The following is a 25016-nucleotide window of genomic DNA, read 5'->3' on the forward strand; positions in this document are numbered from 1 at the left end:
CAGTTATACTAATTGAATTAATATATTTCATTATTTTTATATGTGAGTAACTATAAATAACATTACATTTATGATTTTAAAAAATATTAATTTAGATGAATCTCATTTTACTGTTTTTCTTACATCTTGTAAGCATTTTCTGTACTTGCAGTAACCTCATCATAAACTGTAATTATTCTATTAGTTTGCCTGCATTATAAAAACCAATTTCACTGAAAAATAAAAAACTACAGAATGTACATACTGTACAGTACTTAATAAATCACTTCTGTTTTTTCACAGCTGTAAGTTTATTCAATATAATCCTGAATCAATGTTTACCACTAAATTGATTACTTTTGTGAGTCTTTATTGGAAATTGCATACATATGCTGACACATTTATTAGATTACATCACATAGATTAACTATATTCTCTGAGAAATAGCTATGCTTGCAGGCTAGAGGCAGGAGAGCAGTGAGTTTTTTTTTTTTTTACTTGCAAACATAAATTTAATTATTCCATTAATATTTAGCTGCTAATTTTAGCACGTATATTCATCTATATAATATGTTCTAATTTGAAAGCAGCAAATTTAATTTGCCATGTTGTAGATTACCTATGTTTTTGTTTTTATAAAGGAAGCCTCATTAAAAAAAAAAAAAAAAGATTTTCCGGATTTTATTATTTTTAAATTTATTGTATTTATTTTGTATTTTATGTTGTTATACAAAAATGTGTTTCTTTTTTTGTGCATTCCACTCTGCTGTGAGTAGCCACAGTATTTTGACCTTTTACAGTTTACAGCCAGAGTATTGAAATATCACCAATAAGAGCAATAGAATGTTACATGTCCCAAGCCAACCTGTAAGTAATTAGACCATTAGAACTTTCAAAAACTTTGACCAGCTTGTAACCATTCAGACCATTAGAACTTTCGAAGAGCTACATCAATCTGTAGCCAGTGCAGGGGCAGAACTATGGGAGACCATGGAGGCGCCTGTCACCGGGCTCCAGCTCTAAAGGGGCGCCTCCTCCATTGCCCACAACATATTCACCACACTTAGAGTTGTAACTATGTAACTGGAGTGTACCGTCACAGCCGCCCAATACATGGCACCCCTACCCGGCACCTGAGAAGCCAACATACACTAGTGGAGAGCTCCATGTCAAACCATCAGATGTTGCCTTTGTCCATCTATAGCCTATTTGCATGCAAATTGCTAAATTACAGTATCAGCTGCTGTGATGGGGGGGCACCAAATTATAACTTGCCTCCAGGCGTCTGGGATGAATTTACGCCAGTGTGATGATTAGAACTTTCACAGAGCTAGAGCAACCTATACCCAATCAGATCATTAGAACATTCACAGAGCTAGACCATCCTGTAGCCAATCAGTGCAATAGAACTTTCAAAGAGCTCGATTAGCCTGTAGATAATTGGGCCATTCACAGCGATAGATCACCTGTAAGCAATCAGAGCTAGACCAATCTGTAGCCAATCAGACCATTAGAACTTTCAGGGGGAGATATATCAAAGTTTAAAGAGAGATAAAGTAGAAAAGTTACCTATAGCAACCAGCAAGCTTCTTACTGTGCTGGATAAATAATAGCTGGAAGCATTAGAACATTCAAAGAGCTAGACCAACCTGTAGTTAATCAGATCATTTGAACTTTCAGGGGGAGATGTATCAAACTTTAAAGAGAGATAAAATAGAAGAGTTACCTATAGCACCAACTGGCTTCTAATTGTGTTGGATATATAATATAATAGCTGAAAGCATAAGAACATTCAAAGAGCTAGACCAACCTGTAGACCATCAGAGCATTAGAACATTCACAGAGTTATACCAATGTGTAGCCAATCAGAGCATTAAATAATTAAAGGCTAGTCCAACCTGTAGCCAATCAGAGCATTAAATCATTAAAGGCTAGTCCAACCTGTAGCGAATGATAAAATAAAACAGAATGTTCACAGCACAAAAGTTAAAGCATCCGACTTACCAACATTTATTTACGGTGCTGTCTTTAAAAAGTAATAACTACTACACAATCAAAATTCTACATGCCAGGTATTTTTATTAATCTTTTTTTACGTTAAAATGAGCCCCCATCCTCATTAAATATTTGGAACTTCACTTTACTTTATTACTCACTGTCTAATTACTAAATTCATCCGAGGAAAAAAATACTGGTTAGAAGATTTTCCTTCCATTTTCTCCGTCAGATTTACAAAATAAACCATAATAACATTTGAATAATCATCCAATAATGTAGAACATTTAACCATCTGTGATTTAATTACTTATTACCCTAAAGAACGATGAAAGAAATGGCAGCTTTAGTTAAATTGAATAGATTTGAGCTAATTTTACAGATCTTTGTCATATAAACTGTTATCAATTATTTTTAATGATTCTTATTACATCAGTTTATTATCTGTAGGGATGAAATCGTTGATCGCTATTTTCCATTTTCTCAGCAAAACTCCTTCTCTTACTCATTCCCATGAGCTCAGCTGTGTTTTCCATTCTGCGTGTCAGCGTCTTCGTAATTTGCTGCAGATGAAAAGAGAAAGCGAAAGGAAAAGCATTAATAAGAACTTTAAATATAATGGCATTTTATTTTTGTAAATAGTCTTTGGAAGTATTGCAAAGTTCCTGATCTCTCCTCACTTTTGGATGAGGTTTGACGTCAGTTACCATGGAGGATAGTGAACAGGGATGCAGGCAGGATATCTGCGGGCGATATCCCGACACTTACATCTCGACATGGGACTAAAAATAGGCGTTGAAATCCCGACGCCTATTATTAACCCCGCTACGGAATCCCGACACCCGGCATACCGAACAAAGGTATGCCAGGTGTCTTAGAATCTAGCTGTGCGCGCGGAGGGGGTAGGTTAGATTTAGGGATCCCGGGGAACTTTGGGTTAGGCACCCCCCTGGAGGGTTAGGGTAGGGAAAGGGGTGGTTAGGCTTAGGCACTACTAGGGGGGGTTATGTTTAGGCTCCCCCAAAAGGTTAGGTTTAGGGTGCGGGGAGGGGAGGTTAGGTTTAGGCACTAACAGGGGAGGTTACGGTTAGGCACTAGGGGGGAGGTTAGGGTTAGGCACCCCTAAGGGAGGGTTAGGGGGGAAAGGAGAGGGTTAGGGTACTTACCTTTAGCTGTCTGGATTTCAACCCACCAGGCTGTCGCTGTCGGTATTTGAACCGGCGGCTAAACTGCCGCCGGCATTACATACCAATTCCAGTAAACACGAAATATCTCTTTTATGGGGTACAATTTCTGACACTCAGGGGTCAATTTATGTAACATAGGAGCTAAAAAATGCACCATAGTGCAGCTTATGGAAGCGATACTGATTTCAGTACTGCTGGAATTAACTAATTCATGGCTCCTTTTGGAGCCACGATGAAGACCCAGAGTTAAGTCGACATGTCCATTGTGGTCTATAGTGACTTTGGAAAGTGTCCCTAAATAGGTGGGCCCCAGAGAACCCCCTGATTTTACTGGTTAGTTTGAAGAAGGTGACCAAAGTCCTTTCTCTGGGGAAAATGCAGGAGAAAGGGTTTTTCTCATTTACATAAATAGGCTCCTAAGTACTTTAGTTGCCTTTTTGTGTCTAAGCAAATATCCCGAATGAGCTAAAGACTGTGTGACAGTTTTCATAAACCTTTTTCTATAAATAAGTAGAACTATGAACTTTGTCTTATTGAGAGATGTTTAATAATTTATCTGCTCCAGTTTGACTTGCCCCCTTCCCCGAGAGTATTTTATGCAGCTGGTAAGATTTTGAAGCTTAGATTGACATCAGTTAGATTAGACAACCCCACTGTAAATGTGCTTACCCATGGACAGAATAGTGGCCGTGTAGCACTACTAAGGGTCGGTGACATGCCTGGATAGATTTGCGCTCTCGACATGCCTCCTTCTCTTGTTCAATTCTCTCTTGGATAATAGTACAAATGTAAAAAAAAAATCTATACTACTATTATTATAAAAATAAGGAATAATAAGTAAAATAGCAATAGAAAATATCAATAAATAGTAAACACAGATCCAATTAATTCAATGGTGGATAAAGAGGGATGTTGCGGCCGCCGGTCTCTATACCAATGCTGGAATTCCTACTAGGGAGTTAAGATAAGTATCAAAATACCAACGCCTATCTTAATCTCGATGCCGGAATCCAGGAGGACGCATGCCCGAATGAAGGTAAGCCGTGGGGTGGAGAGTTAGGTTTAGGTCAGTTAGTGGGGTTAGCGTTAGGTTTTTTGGAGGGGAGGTTAGGGTTAGGCACTCCTAAGGGAGAAGATTAGGGTCAGGCATCACTAGAGGGGTTAGGGTTAGGCACTAAGAGAGGAGGGTTAGGCATGAAGGGGGGAGACTTAGGTTTAGGAACTAACGGGGAGGGTTAGGGTGCAGGGTCGGGAGGGTTAGGCTACAAGAAGGGAGGGTTAGAGGGAGAAGGGGGGAGGGTAAGTATACTTAACTGTAGGGATATCAATCATTGGGATGCCGCTGTTGGTATTGTGACCGGAGGCATCTGGACAGCCGGCATTACATACTCATTCTGATAAAGATATGTTGTCAGCCCGATCAGATTAATGCAGTGATCCAGAGATAGACGGTCCAGTAGGATTACCCAAATAGTGAGAGCATGGTAAGTATTGGCGCTAGCGCTCGGCAATCCTAATTGGTCACCTTGGGCACCAGGGTATGGGAGGCATTTTAAACTCTGATTGAGAGACATAGGTTAGACCTTCTAAACCTACTAAAGAGGACAAGTGAAAGTGTTGCTCATAGCAACCAATCTTGTATTGGTCTAATACAGTCTAGAAACTATTAGCTGGAATCAGCTTTAGAAGGCTTGATAAATCTCCCCCTACGTCTCTCACTCAGGGTGGGATGTATCAAAGCCTAAAAAAACTTCCAAAAACTACAGTTTCCTGAGGTTTACTGCAGTACATATAAATCCCGGAGAATTCTATATGGCTGAGATGTGCCTATATGCCGCCAAATTGTGCCCGATAGGCAATGCCATCAATAGATGGTGTTGGCTATAGACCGGCCCGCCGAGAGCCCTGCCCCAGTAAAAAGGGGGCATGGCCTAATCGCGGGAGGCATGACCACGCCCCTTTAGGTAAAAAGAAAGGTTTTGCAGTGCCGCTTCCGGCGCTGTGCACTGGCGAGGGGGGCGCAGCGAGCCCCCTCAGTCCAGTGCATAACCAGTGGGGGGCACAATCAGCTTGATTGCTCCCCCCACAGGCATAGGAGACTGCTGTGGCTGCTTCTTAGCAGCTGCGAGCAGTCTCCCAGTGCAGTCCAGCACACAGCAGTGTGTGCTGGGCTGCTGTGATGTAAGAGGGGGGGGAGTGGTGCTGGGCTCCTCCAGCAAGGCCAGCCCGGGTAATTTGTACCTGCTCTACCCCCTCTCGGCACCCCTGGCTATAGAAGCCTATGGGTTTTTTTTACCAAGATGGTCATACATGCACATTAGAACTTCTGGGTCATAAACCTGGAAGTCAAGTTTTCATTCTATATCAGAAGAACTGTCCCAGCAGGTAAGGAGACCGATGTACCATTGTTAAAATATGCCAGTATGCATCCAAACAGGGGCATACATGAGACATCCCACCCTCAAAGTTTTAGACACCTTCTATACCCTGGTGTCTTTTGATTAGTCTTTACTTTCACTGTGGCACAAGGCGGTGGGGCAGAATCTGCAGCACAATGGTGTCTGCAGAAGGCGGTGTTGGGGGTCAACTAAGGGGTTCAGGGTGGCAATGAGTATGAGATATTAGCAATCCTAATGGCTATTAATGGTTATTACTCTTGATTATCCCATGTATAGTAGGGCAGTGGAAAGGGATACATCTGTGCTCAGTGCTGGGATTCAGGTTATTTTGTGACCTGGGTTTCATCAATGTGCATCCTGCATGTTCCGAAACCATAAACTAAAGAAGGTCAATAATTAAATAAAAGGATTTACTGTATTCTGTTGCCCACAATGAAAACCTGTGTTCACAGTCTAATTGCAAACGTTGGGCCCATCTCCTATTTCCTAATTAGCTTTCACGGCAGACAACCCAAATGTTCTTGTGTATGTCACCTGATTTTGTTTTCATTTTTATCATAATGCGTTTAAATCGCTTTGACAGTTGTTTTTCAGCCGTTCAACAGACTAACGGCTTCTCCATTCAGACTTGACAAAAACTGTCAATTCCCTCATTTGTCAACAGCAACACTAAGCAGACTGCTCCACAACTTTCTGGAACGCAAAAGAGCATCTTACACCAAAAAGCTCAACCTCCGGTGCCCTCTCCTGCGTCCGAATACATCAGGCTGACTGAACACACCTCAATCAAATTAAGATCAGTCTTCCTCGGCTCAACATTTGCAAGACCTCAAACAGAGGTAACAGACACTGGGTGTCCTGGAAAATGCCCACATGCTGATAACATGTCAGTGTCAAACTTTTCCATCTCATCTTTTCTTTGTCAGCAAATGTTTCGATTTCAAAAACAAAAATAGGAGAAAATGAACTAGTGGATCAAGGATTTCGGGTGAATGCTTCTTAATAACATCGTTAAAAGTTGAAGCTAGTTTGCATCCTTATGCATTTTTGCAGTTAATGACTAATTTTAAATAGAGCAGAGATTCATTTATCACATTTTCAGTAGTTGGCACAAGGCACAATAGGGTGGGAATGAGCGCGAGGCATGAAGCACGAAACAGATGCCGATACTAATTACGACCGTAACATTTTGTCATGTCCTCAAATTTTCAAAGCATCTGTACAACCAACATCACTATTGACATAAGGCTCAGCAGCAACTCAGAGAGGAAGCCGGATTATCTGGGTAAACAAGAAAAATAAATAAAACTCAGTTTGGAAACTTGTTACAAGAAAACAGGTCTCATTACAAAAACATATTATGAAGAAACAGTGCTAGGAATTGCTGTGCATTCATTTAACATTAGTTTTATTTTGTGCCGTCTTTATCAGACCCGCAGAATTGGTGAACACTTTAGTTATTTTCCATATTTTGAACCAAAGGCCCTGATTCAGAGCCGGACGCTCTGACCAGAGCGCTCGCTCTGAATCAGGGCCCTCCTCCATTAAAATGGAGCGTCCTCCTGGACGCTCGTATAGCTGTGGGTCACCACCCACAGCATATACGAGCGTCCAAAAAGATGGTCGCGATGGTCTTGACCATCGCGACCATCGGACTTGCGACAGAAAGCCTGCTGTAGGGTTTCCCAGCCACAAGCCCTGGAGTGATTTTGGCTCTATCAGAGCCAAAATCACTCCCACTGACATCACTAGTGATGTCAGTGGGGCCGGCTTCAGACGGTAGGCGTTCCCATGGGAACGCCTCTGTCTGGCAGGCACGCCCCTGGCACGCCCACCAAAGGGGGCGTGCTGTCAGTCACCATCGACAGCACTCCCCCTTTGGTGTGAGACCCCGAGCGACGGATTCCCCGTCGCTCGCCGGGTCTCGCGCATGCGCACGACGGAGCTCCCTCCGTCGTGCGCATGCGCAGTGGGGAACATCGACCCACTTGCGAGCGTACTGCCGCTTGCGAGTGGGTCTGAATGACCCCCAAAGTCCACTCTTTCCCTTTCTGTAATGTCAATTGTTCTGTAGCAAAACTATAAGCAGAGACGGTGGTGACACCAGGTGATAGTGTTGAACATGCTGAATTTGCTGGGAGCAGTAGTTCTCCAGATGAATTGCTACACCAAAGTATTATATAACAGGGCAGCGTGTGATTGATGTTGATTAGATGTATAATGCAGTAGTTGGTGCTGGTGGCGGTTAGACCACACGGATGAGGCTTAACCAGTTCTTAGATTTATTATATATCAGGTAGAACAACAGGATGCATGTGACCCAGGGAATTACACAGGTGTGACAGCAGTAGATTTAATACACTATTTGTGGCAGCCTGGAGCTCTGGATATTGCTGGGAGTTATAGTGCACCAGGCGTCATACTTGCCAACTCTCCCTGATTGTCAGGTAGACCCCCTGAAATAGTACCATTCTCCCGGACTCCCTGAAGAGTCTAGTAATCTCCCTGCTTGCACCTTACCCCCATTATGAAGCTGTTACATACTTGGGGGAAAAAAGAAACCAAAGATATAAACATTCAAATGGTATAATCAGTGCCATTTCCCTGCATTAGTTATAAGGCACAATGATCCCTGTGGCTATATACATTTTCATATAAGGTTTGCCACTTATCGGGCACCCCTTGTAAAACACAATACATGAGCAAGCCCTGAAAAGTAATGTATCAGTGTGTTTTCATCAACAAATAGATCTTACTAACTCCTTTGGGGCTCATTTACATTTGGATGTAAGTCAGGTTTATGACACGCCCCTCAGATGTAGCAGGACACGCCCACTTTACCGCCATGCTCATAGGTGCTGCTCTCACAATCTCCCTGAAAAGCTTTTACAAAAGTAGGCAAGTTTCCGGATGTGGTCACGGTTCCGACACCAGTGGGTTGTAGCACTGGTTGTCTAGTGTACAATGGTAGTGGTATAGTGTTCTTACGGGCATACAACAGGGCACTGTAGGGCTTTTTGGTGGTGAGACTCTCAGTTTATACCATATATTATTTTTTTAGTGAACTTTGTAGACTGTGCTTGGTTAAGATTGAAATTTACTATTGTTTTGTGCATATTAATTATGTAGTTAGGGGTGGATTTAGGGGTCAGGCAGCCCCTCGGCAGAACATCCAACATCATCGGATGCCCTCCACCCCCCTTTCCCCATAGAATAGAGGGCCTGATTCAGAGCCGGACGCTATTTGCGGACGCTCGTTCTGAAAAAGGGGCTGGCTATTTAAATTGAGCGCTCGCTCTTTGCGGTCTGTAGACGCCTCTATGTCTGAACGAGCGAACGAAACATGCGCTCGCTATTTTGTAAAGACGCCCCCTGGCCGCTCGCATCATACGTCATCTCCGCTATTTATTAGATTAATCGAGTACATCGAAAGGCGTATGAACTGCTCGCAGTGCTTGTGGTAGCATTTTCCTACCGCAATCATGCGAGCAGTTCAGGCTAAAAGACAACCAAGTGACGTGGTCGATGACGCTGCTTTGTTAATTATGCACACCCTTAAAACGCCCGTTTTGACCGTTTGGCACGCCTGCGTTCGGATCTCCGTTCCCCGTTTTCAAGCACCTTCCCCTGTTACCACCCACAAACGCCTCATCCTGTCACTCAAATTAGCAGACATTCGTTATTTTGTGAGCACACGATTTCCGACCGCACTGACTGGTTGGCGCATGCGCATTACAACCCATACGCATGCGCCAACGAACGAGCGGCCGCTTACGAGCGGCTCTGAATCAGGACCAGAGTACTGTATTACTAATGAACGCCTCCATTATACTGTACTGAATGTTATGTTATACTGTACTATTAGTAGAGATATGCGCTGACCCCCGTGTTTTGATTTTGATTTTGGATCTGGATTCATCGTTTTGGATCTAGGTTTTGTTTTTTAAAGATAAAAAGGTTTTAAATTATATAACTTTTACAATCGAAAACCCTAATTCAGATTTAAAATCCGAATTCCGAACTGCGGGAAGATCAGAACCATGACTTGGATCTGCCCGAATCCCCTCGGGAGTTTAGAACCGCGACTCGGATCTGTCTGGATTCACGAAATGCGGGTGGATTCGGATGTCTGGAGAATTGAACTGCACATCTCTAACTAATAGATATGTTGGAAAATGCACCCCCCCCCCAAAAAATAAATCTTCAGGCAACAAACATACCAGTCAAAACATCAGTTATTTAGATGTACTAAAGACCTTTAGTTTACAAACAAATTATAGTTTGGAAATAAAGAGTTATCAGCTCCACTTATAAATGTAGGAAGCTGGGGACAATGGACCTCATTCAGAGTCGGTCATAGCGGCCGCACGGTCGTACGCCACCGATGTTCGCTAAACTGCGCATGCGTAAAGTTCGCAATGCGCGTGCGCAAACTAGCCGCCACGATCAGAAATTTCTCTCTCCTTGAACACAGCCAGGTCGGTAGTTTGAGTGACAGATGGAGGCGTTTGTGGGTGGTAACAGGGGAAGGTGCTTGAAAACGGGGGAGTGGAGATCCGAACGCAGGCGTGCCTAATTATGCGAACGGCGTTTTATGGGAGTGCATAATTAACAAAGTAGCGTCATAGCACACGTGACATGGGAGGTTTTTACACTGACATGATCGTAGAGCATAGGAGAGGGTATGGTCAACCTTAAGCTCTACGACCAGTTCCGATGGTTCCCTATGGTCTCGATTAATCCTTATATGCCGGAGATGATGTGTAAAGCATACGAGAAGGGGGCGTATTTTTTTGTCTTCCGGCCGCTTCCTCCCCTTGGTCGGCCAGTTACCGATCCGATCTTAGGGACGCAACTTGCGAGTGCATCATTTTCATATCCGGCCCCTTTTCCCGTACGACCGTGCGGCTGCAACGACCGACTCTGAATCAGGTCCTATATGTGTAGGATTTCCGGAATTCCTCCGTCTTTGAAAAGCTTATAAGTTGAAGAGTTCCGTGGGCAGTTCAGCAGCAGTAACAGGTAGGTCGCTGCAGGCCCTGCCGCCTTTATGTTGGGGACACTCCTGTTGCCTCCGTACTGCCAAAGAAGTCGCAACTTCACCCCGCCCCCCTCACAACTCTCACATCACAATTCTCCAGCTGAGCCCCTTCCCCTCTAGTTGCAAACTTATAAAACGAAGGGCCTGATTCAGACCCACTCGCGAGCGGCTGTCCGCTCGCAAGTGGGTCGATGTTAGGGACTGAGCATGCGCACGACGGAGGGAGCTCCGTCGTGCGCATGCGCCAGACGCGACGAGCGAAGGAAAGTCCTTCGCTCGTTGTGTCCGATCAAAGGGGGCGTGCTGTCAATGTTGATTGACAGCACGCCCCCTTTGGTGGGCGTGCCGGGGGCGTGCCTCCCTGATGGGGGCGTTCCCATGGGAACGCCTCCCGTCAGAAGCCGGCCCACTGACATCACTAGTGATGTCAGTGGGAGTGATTTTGGCTCTGATAGAGCCAAAATCACTCAGGAGCTTGCGGTTGAAAACCTCAACCGCAGGCTCCGGCTCGCAATTTCGATGGTCGCGATGGTCTCGACCATCACGGCCATCACAAAGCACGCTCGTATAGCCTGTGGGTGGTGACCCACAGCTATACGAGCGTCCAGGAGGACGCTCCATGAAAATGGAGCCCGGCCCTCATTCAGAGCGTGCGCTCTGCTCAGAGCGTACGGCTCTGAATGAGGGCCTAAGTTATGGTGGCAATATAAAAAAAAAGCGAAAGATCTCCCGGCCCCATCAGGATAGCGGTAAAACTTCACTCTGGTGCTGTGGTGCCCCTAGGTATGTGCCCCACGTGCCTACTGTATACAGTATATAGTAGTTACGTGTGAATATTTTGATGTGTTATGTCACAAACATTTTGTGTTGAATCTTTGCGTAAATTCAAATACTATATATTTTACGTATTGGAATACCCTTCTCCAAAATCCTACCTTTGCTCCTGAATGACACAATAGTCCATAGTCAGCACCAGAGATGGAAACAACATCGTGCAGCGCATAAAATATTCATCCCTGATTCCGCATCACTGTGGAATTCACTCAGTGACTAATTCTATTTGACTTATGAGAGTCGGTGTTGATTCACTTTGTAAAACATGATGCATTGGGATAGCAGGGGATATGTGTAAGGTGCGCCTAGAAGAGTTTATAAAATGCCAGCTCCCCGGTGTCTCTTCGGAAGGTTAAAGGTTAAATCAAACATATTTACAATGGCCATTATGAAAATTATAAAATACAGCAGGTCCTAGTGACTGGCTGACACAGGATTCTCAGTTTGCAAAGAGCTTCTGCAAATGCGTTCACCTGCTGTCCTCAGTATGTATAAACAATTGTATTGTATTTTTTATACTACAGAAACAGAATATACTGTATATATATATATAGTAATTCCAGAGCTATGTTCAGAATTTCTGTCTGTCTTTTACAGCTGTTATTTTGCCCATGTTATTACCATAGTGTATTTCACATTCAAACATTAAAGTTGCGGTAGCCGCTACGTCATTTGGTGAAGCCGGTACTGTGTCTTTATGGTAATACTGTGGCCGATGGGTGTTCTATTGAGACACCCGTGGCTGCGGTGCATGGGCGTAACTACCATAGGTTCGAAGGGGTGTACCTGTTATGGGCCCCATCTTCCTTGTCAAAGTTACATGTGTTACATGGGCGTCTTAAGAGAGGAGGGGGCCCACATGCACTCCCTGTGCAGGGACCCCTCCTCTCTACCCGGTGGCCGGCAGCCGACTGACGCGGCTGGCCAGCCACCGGAGCCCTAGTAGACTCCGGGCACTAGAGTGTGCCCGGAGACTACTGCACATGTGCAGTACGTTGGAATAATGGCCATGGCGGCCATTGTCCGGTGTTCTGAGTAGCGCTGACACCCGGCGTGGGACCAAATAATATGGGTGCAGGGTGTGCGGTGCGGGGCCCCGCACACACTGATGTGTTATATACATTTTTCACCATTGGGGGTACATAGAGGCCCTTACACACTTTTGCTATGGGGCCTTCAAATACCTAGTTACGCCTGTGCTGTGGTGCAAATACACCAATGTGTGTAGAAACATGAACTATCGGTGCACCATTGGAAATTGCACCTGCCTGTGACAAGCGCAGAATGTACTACAGACAACAGCCGCCAATGTCAGTGCAATTGTGCAATTGTGTCTTTAGATGCGACGGCAGACACCAACACATGCATCTGGTTAGCCGAACCCTCCTTCCCCAGTTACCACCCACAAATGCCCATTATATTGCATGGATCTCCATGCAATTTCGATCTCCATCTCTGTGTGGTAACCAGTAGGGCGCAAATGCAGTGCAGAAGGAAAACATTGGCCAATTGCCCTCCATGCTTTTCTGGCGTCCACCTCTGAATATAATGATGTCATTCTTTGAGGAGCCTCCTTTCTGGTCATTTTTCCCATGGACCTGTTCTCCTAATGCCTGCTCACATTTAATGGCTTTGGTCCTGATTGGGGACTGAAACGTTGGCCGCAGCTCTGATCCATGTCAGGTGCTAAATTGTAATGGCTCTCTTTTTCTTACAGCGATTAGTGATCATCGTTCCCTTTTCTTTGTGATTATGGGGTGTATTTGCTAAGCAGTGATAACTCAGTGATCTCCCATGAGCTCCCGTTAATTTTATTCTTCCCATTGTGTGGCTAGTTTATCGCGCTGTGGACCTGATTCAGATCTGGATGCTAAGAAGCGTTTGCTCGTAGCTGGCCGATGATCGCATTCTGCGCATGCATTGCAGTGCGCGTGTGCGAACCAGTGCGAACGCTCGGGAAGTGTTTGCTCGTTGTGCATAGACTGCCCAGCAGAGTGAGTGACAGGAGAAGCCGTTTGTGGGTGGTGACCGGGGCTGGCCACTATAAACGGGGGAGTGGAGGTGTGAACGCAGGCGTGCCTGAGGGCCTGATTCAGAGCCAAAGGCTCTGACCAGAGCGCTTGCTCTGAATCAGGGCCCTCCTCCCTCAACTTGGAGCGGCCTCATGGACGCTCGCATAGCTGTGGATTACCACCCACAGCTATAGCGAGCGTCCATAATGATGGTCGCGATGGTCAAGACCATCGCGAACCATCGGGCTTGCGACGAGACCCTGCGGTAGGGACTCAGTGACCGCAAGCCCTGGAGTGATTTTGGCTCTATCAGAGCCAAAATCACTCCCACTGACATCACTACTGATGTCAGTGGGGCTTGACTCAGACGGTAGGCGTTCCCATGGGAACGCCTCCGTCTGGCAGCCATGCCCCCGGCACGCCCCCTTTGGTGCGAGACCCATAACGACGGCTTGGCCATCGTTATTCGGGTCTCGCGCATGCGCACGACAGAGCTCCCTCCATCGTGCGCATGCGCAATTCGGCACCATCGACCTGCTTGCGAGCATCCTGCGCTCGCGAGCGGGTCTGAATCAGCCCCTGAGTGTCTTAATGCGGTTTCAGAGGCGTGCATAATTAACAGGCAGCTTGATTGTACACGTCACCTGGTTGTATTTTACACTGAAGTGATCTCAGTGCTTGCGGCAGGGTATAGTCAACATCAAGTGCTGCGATCGCATCCGATGGTCCTCGATGTACCGATGGTAACATACACTTCCAGAAGATAACATGCGCAAGTGGGCGTTTTAAGACAGGCTGTTCGACGTCTGCCTACACAAAGTTATCGCACGCCGAGACATAGTGGGCGTGCTAATGCCTTGCCGTACGATCGCCTGCCTTGCTGGGTGTGCGCTGGATTTGCATACGCTGGGTGCGAACAAACTCATCTAGCTAGCGTGCTGAATGAGCCCCTTCATCCTCAATGTATTCAACTGCGATAAGGTCAGCTTTACACTTACTTCAATTTGTATATGTTCTGAATTTGTTATGTTTTTTCTGTTTTTCAATAACGGGTGTATTTTTACTTACTGCTATGAAGAGTAACTTTGGTCAGAATTGATACAATTACACATTTTATAATTCTAGGTCAATTTACTGTTTTTATATATACAAGTCACCCGGGTGCCCCCGAAATATGTGACAGACCATGACATAAAATCTACATTATTGGCAGTGAAAAGATAATAAACAATATTACAGAAGATAGCAGAAAAACACTCACTGAGCCTAAAAGTTTGTGTGGGGGTGGGATGTGTTGGAGCCTGGTGATAAGCACCCCAAGTGTGGATCGTTATGCAAAATACAGTCCCCCCATATATATATATATATATATATATATATATACATATATATATATATATATATATATATATATGTGGGTTTAACGCACTCGGCCTTTGGCTCATACATTGCTACTAAAATAAAACAGAAAATTAATTCCCGGCCTATTCGGCTCTAGCAAAACAAAATTATTCCCTTTCTCAAAGTGGTGAGAGGAAATCATTTTGGAATGATTCACTCTCACGAAACAGAAGACTTTTGCACAGCACTTACAGTCACTCCTTCAACAGGCCTGGTTTCCAGGCAGTGAGAGACTCATTAAACAGACTGACACGCTTTATCAGCCTCTCACAGATGGTCTGGTAATCAAGGCTGCTAATCAGACAGCAGCTAAAATCCTGGGGCATATATACAGGGCTGCCAAGAGCCGGTCCGGACCCGGGTGAAGGGGGCATTGCCTAATCGCAGGAGGCTGCGCGCTGGGTAGTGGGGCGCTGTGAGCCCCTCAGCCCAGTGCATATCCAGGGGTGGCGCGATCAGGATGATCACTCGCCCTTACAGGCAGAGGAGACTGCTGCTGCAGCAGCAAACAGTCTCCCTTTGCAGCCCAGCACACAGCAGCGTGTGCTGGGCTGGTCAGCTGACAGGGAGGAGGGGGCTGGTGTCAGACCCGGGCCCCCGCAAGACTCCTCAAGCAAGCCCGGGCCCTGGTAATTAGTACCCACTCCCCTTCCTTTCTTGGCACACCTGCATCTATATCTCCTCTTGACAACCTTTGTAGTGGTTTTGTATATATATATATATATATATATATATATATATAAATATACTGTGTATATATATATATATATATATATATATATATATATATCTACATTGTACTTGTGTGTGTGTGTGAATATAATGTTATATTTGCAAACATATCACAGTAAAAGCAGGCATTTTTTTGTTTTTTGTTTAATAAAATGTGCAGATTTGCAGAAAGTAAATCTATGTCCCAAGGATATAGATGCCCAGAATAAGCCTATACATAAAACATTCGCCTGAACCAAAATGTAAACAATGACTTTTACACCTTTCTTCCAATAAAACGAGATGCTGGGTCAATATAGCAAATGGTTCGCAAGAAAAATCAATGCCTTTCATTTATTGTTTGATAAACAATTACTCTTATAAAAGGAGACAGAGGTATTACGGCTATAAACAACACATTCACTATCTCAGTTTTTTGAACTGAAGGGAAACAAATCAGAGAAATATCTGGGAATGGGGCCCCATTATATTATCAAGATTGCAAGGAGGAATCATTCCTACATGGCACCGACATAGATCTCTGGGCTATAAAATCAGCTTTGTTGTATAACGCAGTTGTTACTGCCTTATAGTGGCAGAGACAGATCTTGTGTTTTCGTTAGAGATTAGAAAAATGTTCATAAAACATTCACGCTGTAAGTGATCCAAATGGAATTTTCGCTGCCACGTACTGTATGTCCCATCTGGAAATCCCAGTCCTGTTCCATCCACAATGTGTAACAGGTTAATTGACTGTTGTCAGCCGAGTGCTGTTTATAGCCAAGATCTGTGCTCCAGGAGGTTATGGAAGGGTTAAAGGGAAACCCCTGTTTTCAGTAATTTTTTTTCAGCCAACTAAATTATTATAATAGGGGACATCCAAAAATGGACAATGCCTTTAAGTACCAATAGTGAACACTTCCAATATCAATGTGAAAATTTACACTGCCATTTCCATGGGCTCTGGGCCTGATTCAGAGCCGCTCGTAAGCGGCCGCTCGTTTGCTCCGAGCGATGTTCGCACATCTGCGCATGCGTATGGGTTGTAATGCGCATGCGCCAACAAGTCAGTGCGGTCGGAAATCGTGTGCTCGCAAAACAGCGAGGGCCTGCTAATTTGAGTGAGAGGATGAGGCGTTTGTGGGTGGTAACAGGGGAAGGTGCTTGAAAACGGGGAAACTTGAATGCAGGCGTGCCAAACGTTCAAAACGGGCGTTTTAAGGGTGTGCATAATTAACAAAGCAGCGTCATTGACCACGTCAGTTGGTTGTCTTTTAGCCTGAACTGCTCGCATGATTGCTGTAGGAAAATCCTACCACAAGAATAGCGAGCAGTTCATACGCCTTTCGATGTACTCGATTAATCTAATAAATAGCGGAGATGACGTATGACGCGAGCGGCCAGGGGGCGTCTTTACAAAATAGCGAGCACATGTTTCGTTCGCTCGTTCAGACATAGAGGCGTCAACAGACCGCAAAGAGCGAGCGCTCAATTTAAATATCCGGCCTCTTTTTCTGAACGACCGTCCACAAATAGCGTCCGGCTCTGAATCAGGCCCAGTGTTCACATTCAGCAATTATATTTATTACTTAAAAATGTGGAAACGATTGATTCTGCATTTTTTTATTATTTCCTCTATACAGAAATGAGAAAATGGAGACGATAACGCAATTATCTTCTCTATTAATTCCCATATGGCATATTAACGCACTGAAGGGATCTGCCATTGCTCTATACCAGTGATTCCCAACCTCGGTCCTCAAGGCACACTAACAGTCCTGGTTTTAGTGATATCCATGATTGTGCACAGATGGTTAAATCAAAGTAACTGAGGTACTAATTAAGTCACTTGTGCTCAAGCATGGCTATCCCTAAAACCTGGACTGTTAGTGTGTCTTGAGGACCATGGTTGGGAACCCCTGCTCTATACAGTCCTTTAACCTTTTTTTGCTATTCAGCAAATCCCGAAAGACTGCAGGTACAGAGGGAACTTTTCCCATAAGTCCCTGCAGGATCTTGAAGCTCCACCCCAGTCTCCGTCCCTGCTTTGTGGTTACCTGCTCCAGCTTCCCAAAACTGTCTAAATTGATTGAAATGTGTACACAGGCTTTATATTAGTCTGTATACAGGGCCGCAACTAGGGGGGGGCTGGAGGTGCACGTGCATCGGGTGAGCCGCTGTACCTGGTGCCAGTGACCTCCAGCCCGGCGCTGCAGAGAGGCTCCAAGCCGGACGTCCGCTGGTAATATTTATTACCAGCGGGCGCCCGGCTCCTTCTCTGCAGCGACGCGGTGTAGCCGGAGCCGGAGTTCTCTCCCGAACTCCAGCTTCCGGCTCTCCCCACGGGCACTATGGGGGAGACGTCATGACATCTCCCCCATAGTTCCAAGGAGCAGCCGGCGGACCGGACGCGACGCTGGATGCAGGAGCGGGGTTCAAGGTAAGTATTTTTTTTTTTAATAAGCTGCACTACAGGGGCATTATTATGGGGGCAGGGGCATTACCACAGGGGCATTACTATGGGGGCAGGGGCATTACCACAGGGGCATTACTATGGGGGCATAGGCAATAAGGGGCATTACTAATGGGGCATGAGCACTACAGGGGCATTACTATTGGGGCATGGGCACTACAGGGGCATTACCACAGGGGCATTACTGTGGGGGCATGAGCACTACAGGGGCATTACTGTAAGGGCACTACAGGGATATTACTATGGGGCATGGGCAATACAGGGGCATTACTATGAGAGCATGGGCACTACAGGGGCATTACTATGAAAGCATGGGCACTACAGGGGCATTAATATGGGAGCATGGGCACTACAGGGGCATTACTATGGGGGTATTAACATATGGGCATTACTATGGGGCATTACAATATGGGCACTACTGCAGGGGGAATTACATGGGGGGCGCCAAATTACTGTCTTGCCCCTGGTGACAAAAATCCTAGTTTCGGCCCTGCTGTATACATTTATATTTATCCGCTTTTATATATACAATTTATATATACATTTTAAATATAAAAAAGCACATAAATGTATACAGACTAATATAAAGCATGTCAATCAATTTAGACAGTTTTGACAGGCTGGAGTTGGACTTGGAGGTCATCACACTGCAGGGACGGAGATTGTTCGGAAGCGCTTGACTGAGCATGTGCAGAAGAAGAAACAGAAGGTTTTGTTTTCTGAATACCGAAAACAATGACATCTGTAACATCGCAGGGACAGCGTGCTGACGCAACCGCTGCCCCTGCATACAAAAATGCTATATAGCAGTCATAAAATTTAGTAATTGATAAGAAATCGTGACAATTCATATTCAGGGCAACATCATCACTCTTACTGACTAGAGCCCTGCATGAGGAATAAAATTATTTCATGGAATATTGTGGAATACGATGTGATGGGAAAAAAAAAGAGATTGCTGGAGAGATCTTTTTTTTTTATCTCATGAGGTTCATTTTGATTATTTAACAGTACAATATTTCTGCCACGATATTTCCTCTATCACTTTTTGTACGTGTAACTATGTAGACACCGGATAACAACTGTGGCAGATTCTGACAACTCTTTCACTTACCCGATCACTGGATGTAAAGGGGAGAAATGATGTGACACCTTAATGAACTGATTACTTTTAGGAAGCTGAAGAGGGCATCAATTAGTGTGCCCTCACCCACCGCGTAGGAATGGGCGCAAGTACTACGGACTATATTAATACGATGATATGAATAGCAGTCAGACAGAATCTAATTTATATTGCAGAAGCAAAAAATTCATTTAACACCGATTCCCCAAGGTAATCCTCATGATGGCGTTAGAGAGCAGAATGAAAACAGAAATACAGCCGCTCAGTCATTCATGTACCAGGCAAATTACTATAACTAACAGGTTTACATTGTGCCATGTGGAGATTGTTGCAGAAAACTGACCCTATGTGTTCATAATGTCCCTAAAATGCAATTGTGCATCTACTGTATATATTAACTACACTATGTAGACAAAAGTGATTGGAAACCCCCAGCTTCAGCTGGTTTGGCATGGGTCCACCAGTTGTAATGAATGGTCACATCAACTCTGAGAAGTATAGAGATGTTCTCCATAACTCTGTCCTCCCTACATTGTGGCAGTTTTATGGAACCAACAAATGTGTTTATCAGGATGACAATGCCACCAGTCATGTTTCCAGGGTGACGCTGGACTGGTATACAGAAAATTCGGTCACCCGGATGGACTGGCCAGCTCAGAGTCCAGATCTTAACCCCATTGAGAACCTCTGGGACAAATTGGAGCAACGGGTGAATTCTAGGCCGCTTCGACCTTCTTCAGTGTCACAGTTGGTCACTGTACTTTAGAGGGAATGGCAAAACATACCGCCTGCTGCTGTCCAGGAACTTGTGTACAGTTTGCCAAGAAGGGTGTCTGCGGTAATCACTGCACGTGGTGACCTACAAAGTGCTGACATCAATAAAGTCTCAATGCTCTATTTGCTGTCAGTGTCCAATGACATTTGTCTATATAGTGTAGTATTCTCAACCCGTCAGTCACAGGACCCCTCATTCAGCAACTTGTGAGCAGGCAAAATGTGTAAAAAAAAACCCCTGTACCTGTAGCCGTTGTGCCCGGTGTTGCTTTTTTAAAAAAAATTCTCTATAGCTCCCTTTCCCATCTGACTCCCACTGCGCATTTCCGGGACAAACAGAGTAGGATTACATGGTAGGGTACCAAAATGAGCAGAAGTAGCTGTACTAGGGGTCAGAGGTTCTGGGAGCCTCTGATAATATTACACTGGTTAAGAGCTCCTCATTTCTTGTAGTTTATTTTGGGATCATGTAACGACAAAAAGGTCTGAGATGGAGGAGAGAACTGAGGAGAGAGAGAGATAGACAGAGGAAAAAAAAAAGAATAAGGGAAGATAGATAAGAGGAAATATAGGAGGAGGGAAAGAGAGATATGGAGGGAGATAGAGAGATAGGGATGGAGGGAGAGAAAGAAAGAGAGAAAGAAATAGAGAGAGGCACACTTATCAATAATCGCATACTCAATGCTATCTGGGCACAATAATAGCATTGCAGTACGCGATGATAGCACCGGGATGTATTAAATAGCAACCAAAGGACACAAAAGGAGCCCGTGCCTGCGATGTGCTAGGCTTGAAGTGACTGCATGAGTGGTCTCTTCACTCCTCCACCAAGGCTTGTGCGCATGCACGGTCTACAGACCACACAAGCATGGTGGCCATTGATGGGGAGGTTTCCTGCAGAACCATCTCCCAGTAATTTTGCCAAAGTGTAGCCCAAAGGTTACAGCAGCACAAAGCCATCTTCAGATGGTGATAGCTGTGGGGGCCAAGCGCAGGAATGCATCACATTCTGGTGCTTGGAAATTCTGACAGCATTGCATCCCCCATAGCAAGCTATGGGGGTTGCAGCTGCTATTAGAAATGGAGGGACAGCAGCAGATATCATTGATCGGACATATCTGCTGCGATCCCTCCATAATACATCTGGGGATTACTTAATATTGCAGGTATCCCCCTGAAAATGGGTGTTTTTGGGGAATATGTTACAAATATATTTTATGAATAGGTGACAGAAAGAGAGAGAGAGAGATGGGTAGAGAGAAAGAGAAGTAGAGAAAGGGAAGGCATCTCTCTTTCAAAGTGGCAGTAAGCACATTCAGCCTAATGAAGGCTTTGTGTAGATGGCCCTGACACACTTAAACACTCTTTGTGTAGATGTACCCTATGCATTTCATCAGTATTTGTGTAGATGGACCCTATGCATTTCATCAGTATTTGTGTAGATGGACAGTATGCATTTCATCAGTATTTGTGTAGGTGGACCCTATGCATTTCATCAGTATTTGTGTAGGTGGACCCTATGCATTTCATCAGTATTTGTGTAGATGGACCCTATGCATTTCATCAGTATTTGTGTAGATGGACCGTATGCATTTCATCAGTATTTGTGTAGGTGGACCCTATGCATTTCATCAGTATTTGTGTAGATGGCCCTGACACACTTAAACACTCTTTGTGTAGATGGACCTTATGCATTTCATCAGTATTTGTGTAGATGGACCGTATGCATTTCATCAGTATTTGTGTAGATGGACCCTATGCATTTCATCAGTATTTGTGTAGGTGGACCCTATGCATTTCATCAGTATTTGTGTAGATGGACCCTATGCATTTCATCAGTATTTGTGTAGATGGACCGTATGCATTTCATCAGTATTTGTGTAGGTGGACCCTATGCATTTCATCAGTATTTGTGTAGATGGCCCTGACACACTTAAACACTCTTTGTGTAGATGGACCTTATGCATTTCATCAGTATTTGTGTAGATGGACCTTATGCATTTCATTAGTATTTGTGTAGATGGACCGTATGCATTTCATCAGTATTTGTGTAGATGGACTCTATGCATTTCTTCAGTATTTGTGTAGATGGACCCTACGCATTTCATCAGTATATGTGTAGATGGACCCTACACATTTCATCAGTATTTGTGTAGATGGACCCTACACATTTCATCAGTATTTGTGTAAATGGACCATAGACATTTTATCTGTATTTGTGAAGATGGACCGTACGCATTTCATCTGTATTTGTGTAGATGGACAGTATGCATTTCATCAGTATTTGTGTAGATGGACCCAATGCATTTCATCAGTATATGTGTAGATGGACCCTACACATTTCATCAGTATTTGTATAAATGGACCCTACACATTTCATCTGTATTTGTGTAGATGGACCGTACACATTTCATCAGTATTTGTGTAGATGGACTCTACGCATTTCATCTGTATTTGTGTAGATGGACCGTACGCATTTCATCTGTATTTTTGTAGATGGACCGTACACATTTCATCAGTATTTGTGTAGATGGACCGTAGACATTTTATCTGTATTTGTGTAGATGGACCATACGCATTTCATCTGTATTTGTGTAGATGGACCGTACACATTTCATCAGAATTTGTGTAGATGGACCGTATGCATTTCATCAGTATACGTCTAGAAGGACCCTACACATTTCATCAGTATTTGTGTAGATGGACCCTACACATTTCATCAGTATTTGTGTAGATGGACCCTACACATTTCATCAGTATTTGTGTAGATGGACCCTACACATTTCATCCGAATTTGTGTAGGAGGACCCTACACATTTCATCAGTATTTGTGTAGATGGAACGTATGCATTTCATCAGTATATGTGTAGATGGACCCTACACATTTCATCAGTATTTATGTAGATGGACCCTACACATTTCATCAGTATTTGTGTAGATGGACCCTATGCATTTCATCAGTATTTGTGTAGATGGACCCTACGCATTTCATCAGTATTTGTGTAGATGGACTCTATGCATTTCATCAGTATTTGTGTAGATGGACCATACGCATTTCATCTGTATTTGTGTAGATGGACAGTACGCATTTCATCTGTATTTGTGTAGATGGACTCTACGCATTTCATCAGGCCTGCACTTCCTCCACTGAACCTGTAAATAAACCCTAACAATTAGATATTTTCCACCTAATACGTATTTAGGTGCATATTTACTACCCTGAAGCTATTCGTGGATCGTTGGTACAGAAGCAAATTCATATGGAAACAGTAAGTACATCACCCTTTTAATTAGTAAGACATTTTACATATTTCACCTACAGTAAAACACTACTCATTTGTGGGTAGCTGCACTAAGCCCTTTGAGAGAGATAAAGGGGAGAGAGATAAAGTACCAACCAATCAGCTCCTAACTGTAATTTTTCAAAAACAGTCTGTAAAGTGAGAGTTAGGAGCTGCCTGGTTGGTACTTTATCTCTCTCCAATGCTTAGTACATATACCCCTTGATCCTCTTTCATGACTTCCATATTGTATGAGCGTAAGGTGGCTGCATGTACTGTATCCTCTGCATTAAAATTAGGGATGTGCGCCGACCCCCATGTTTTCGTTTTGGCTTTAGATCTGTATCTCCTTTAAGGTTTTGGATCTGGATTTGGTGTTACGAAACTACCCTTGCATGTTTTGGTTCTGTACTTTTCCTAAAAAAATCATAAAAACAGCTGAAATCACATAATTTGGGTCTTTTTTTGCTCCTATAGTATTATTAACCTCAATAACATAAATTTACAGTAATTTCCAGTAAATTTTGACCACCTCACAGCTCACAATATTGATTTCATCCAGTTTAGGACAAAAGGTTGCATCGAGCTACTGTAGCTGGCTGACTAAGCTAAGCGACAGCAGTGGGCAGCACTAACATGCTGCACTTCAACTTCCAACATGGCACAGAGTGGCACTGCAGTAATAGATAGGATGGCAGTTAAATAAACTATAACATTAAAATGTCAGACAGCAATGACCCAAACAGCACAGTTGTTCCTGTGCCTTAATAATTTTCTGACTTAAGCCCTGTATGCCCTTGGGCATTGACTTTAGTAGATGATGTAGACAGACTAGTATCATCATGACTGGTGGCACTGGCTGCAGTTCCAGCACTAGTATGTGGTTCCTGCTCTCCTCTCAACTGATCGATCTTCATATCAACAAACACGAACGAAGTGGGGTACAGCACACACGTCAATTTGTACCAATTTTAAATATTACACTGCGGTATCAATGACCTACAATGTCACAATATTTTTTTACAAATAAGAAAAGAATAACACACTGTTACCACTTACAGTGTCACAAGATTTTTTATGAGTAAAACATTGTACTACCTCTTACAGTGTCACAATATTTTTTATGAATAAGAATAACACACTGTGCTGCGACAATACATGGATGAAAAACTGTGGTAGGGCCGGCAGTGTCACTGAACAATAACAGCGTAGCTAGGACGCACACTCAAAAAAAATATATATTTTTTTTATTTGTGGAATGCTAAGTTTATTTAACTTTTATTTTTGTTACACTGGGGAAGAGCACCCATGGACGAGGCAGCAGCCCCTAGATGAACAATACAGCACCCCTTTATGAACAACAAAGCACCCCTGCGGAGTGCGGATGAACCACCTGCAGAGTCACAAATACGTGGACGATAAACTGCGGTCTGGCCGGCAGTGTCACTGAACAATAATAGCGTAGCTAGCACACACACAAAACAAAATGAAAAACAAAAAAAGATCTTTTATTTTTTGTGGAATGATAAATATTAATTTTAACTTTTATTTTTTTAACACCCCTGAACGACACAGCACCCCTTTATGTACTGCAGCCCCAGCCCGATAACACTGCAGCCTTGAACAACAGAGAAGAACAGAGCACGTCTGTTCTGTACACTCTCTACAGCCAGAGTAAAAACGGCACCGATCACCGGGACCTTTATAGAATCCAAAACCCGAGAGAATCCGACAGCGGGAAGATGACGTTTTACCTCGTTTTCATATTTGAGTCAGATGGGAAAATTCGAGCCGGACTTGGATCCA

General features: G+C 44.0%; 1 long non-coding RNA gene across 1 annotated transcript in view; it reads right to left on the reverse strand.

Moving 5' to 3' along the window:
* Nucleotides 1-2370: 2370 nt before the first annotated feature.
* LOC148520543 (uncharacterized) overlaps nucleotides 2371-25016 on the reverse strand; it is a 75229-nt gene continuing 52583 nt past the window's right edge. The window contains exon 2 of the long non-coding RNA XR_015878861.1: nucleotides 2371-2537. This is a non-coding gene — a long non-coding RNA (uncharacterized LOC148520543). The remainder of the gene's footprint in view (nucleotides 2538-25016) is intronic.

This window comes from Taudactylus pleione, unplaced genomic scaffold (genome assembly GCF_031769625.1).
Source record: "Taudactylus pleione unplaced genomic scaffold, aTauple2 ptg000174l, whole genome shotgun sequence".
NCBI classification, from domain to species: Eukaryota; Metazoa; Chordata; class Amphibia; order Anura; family Myobatrachidae; genus Taudactylus; species Taudactylus pleione.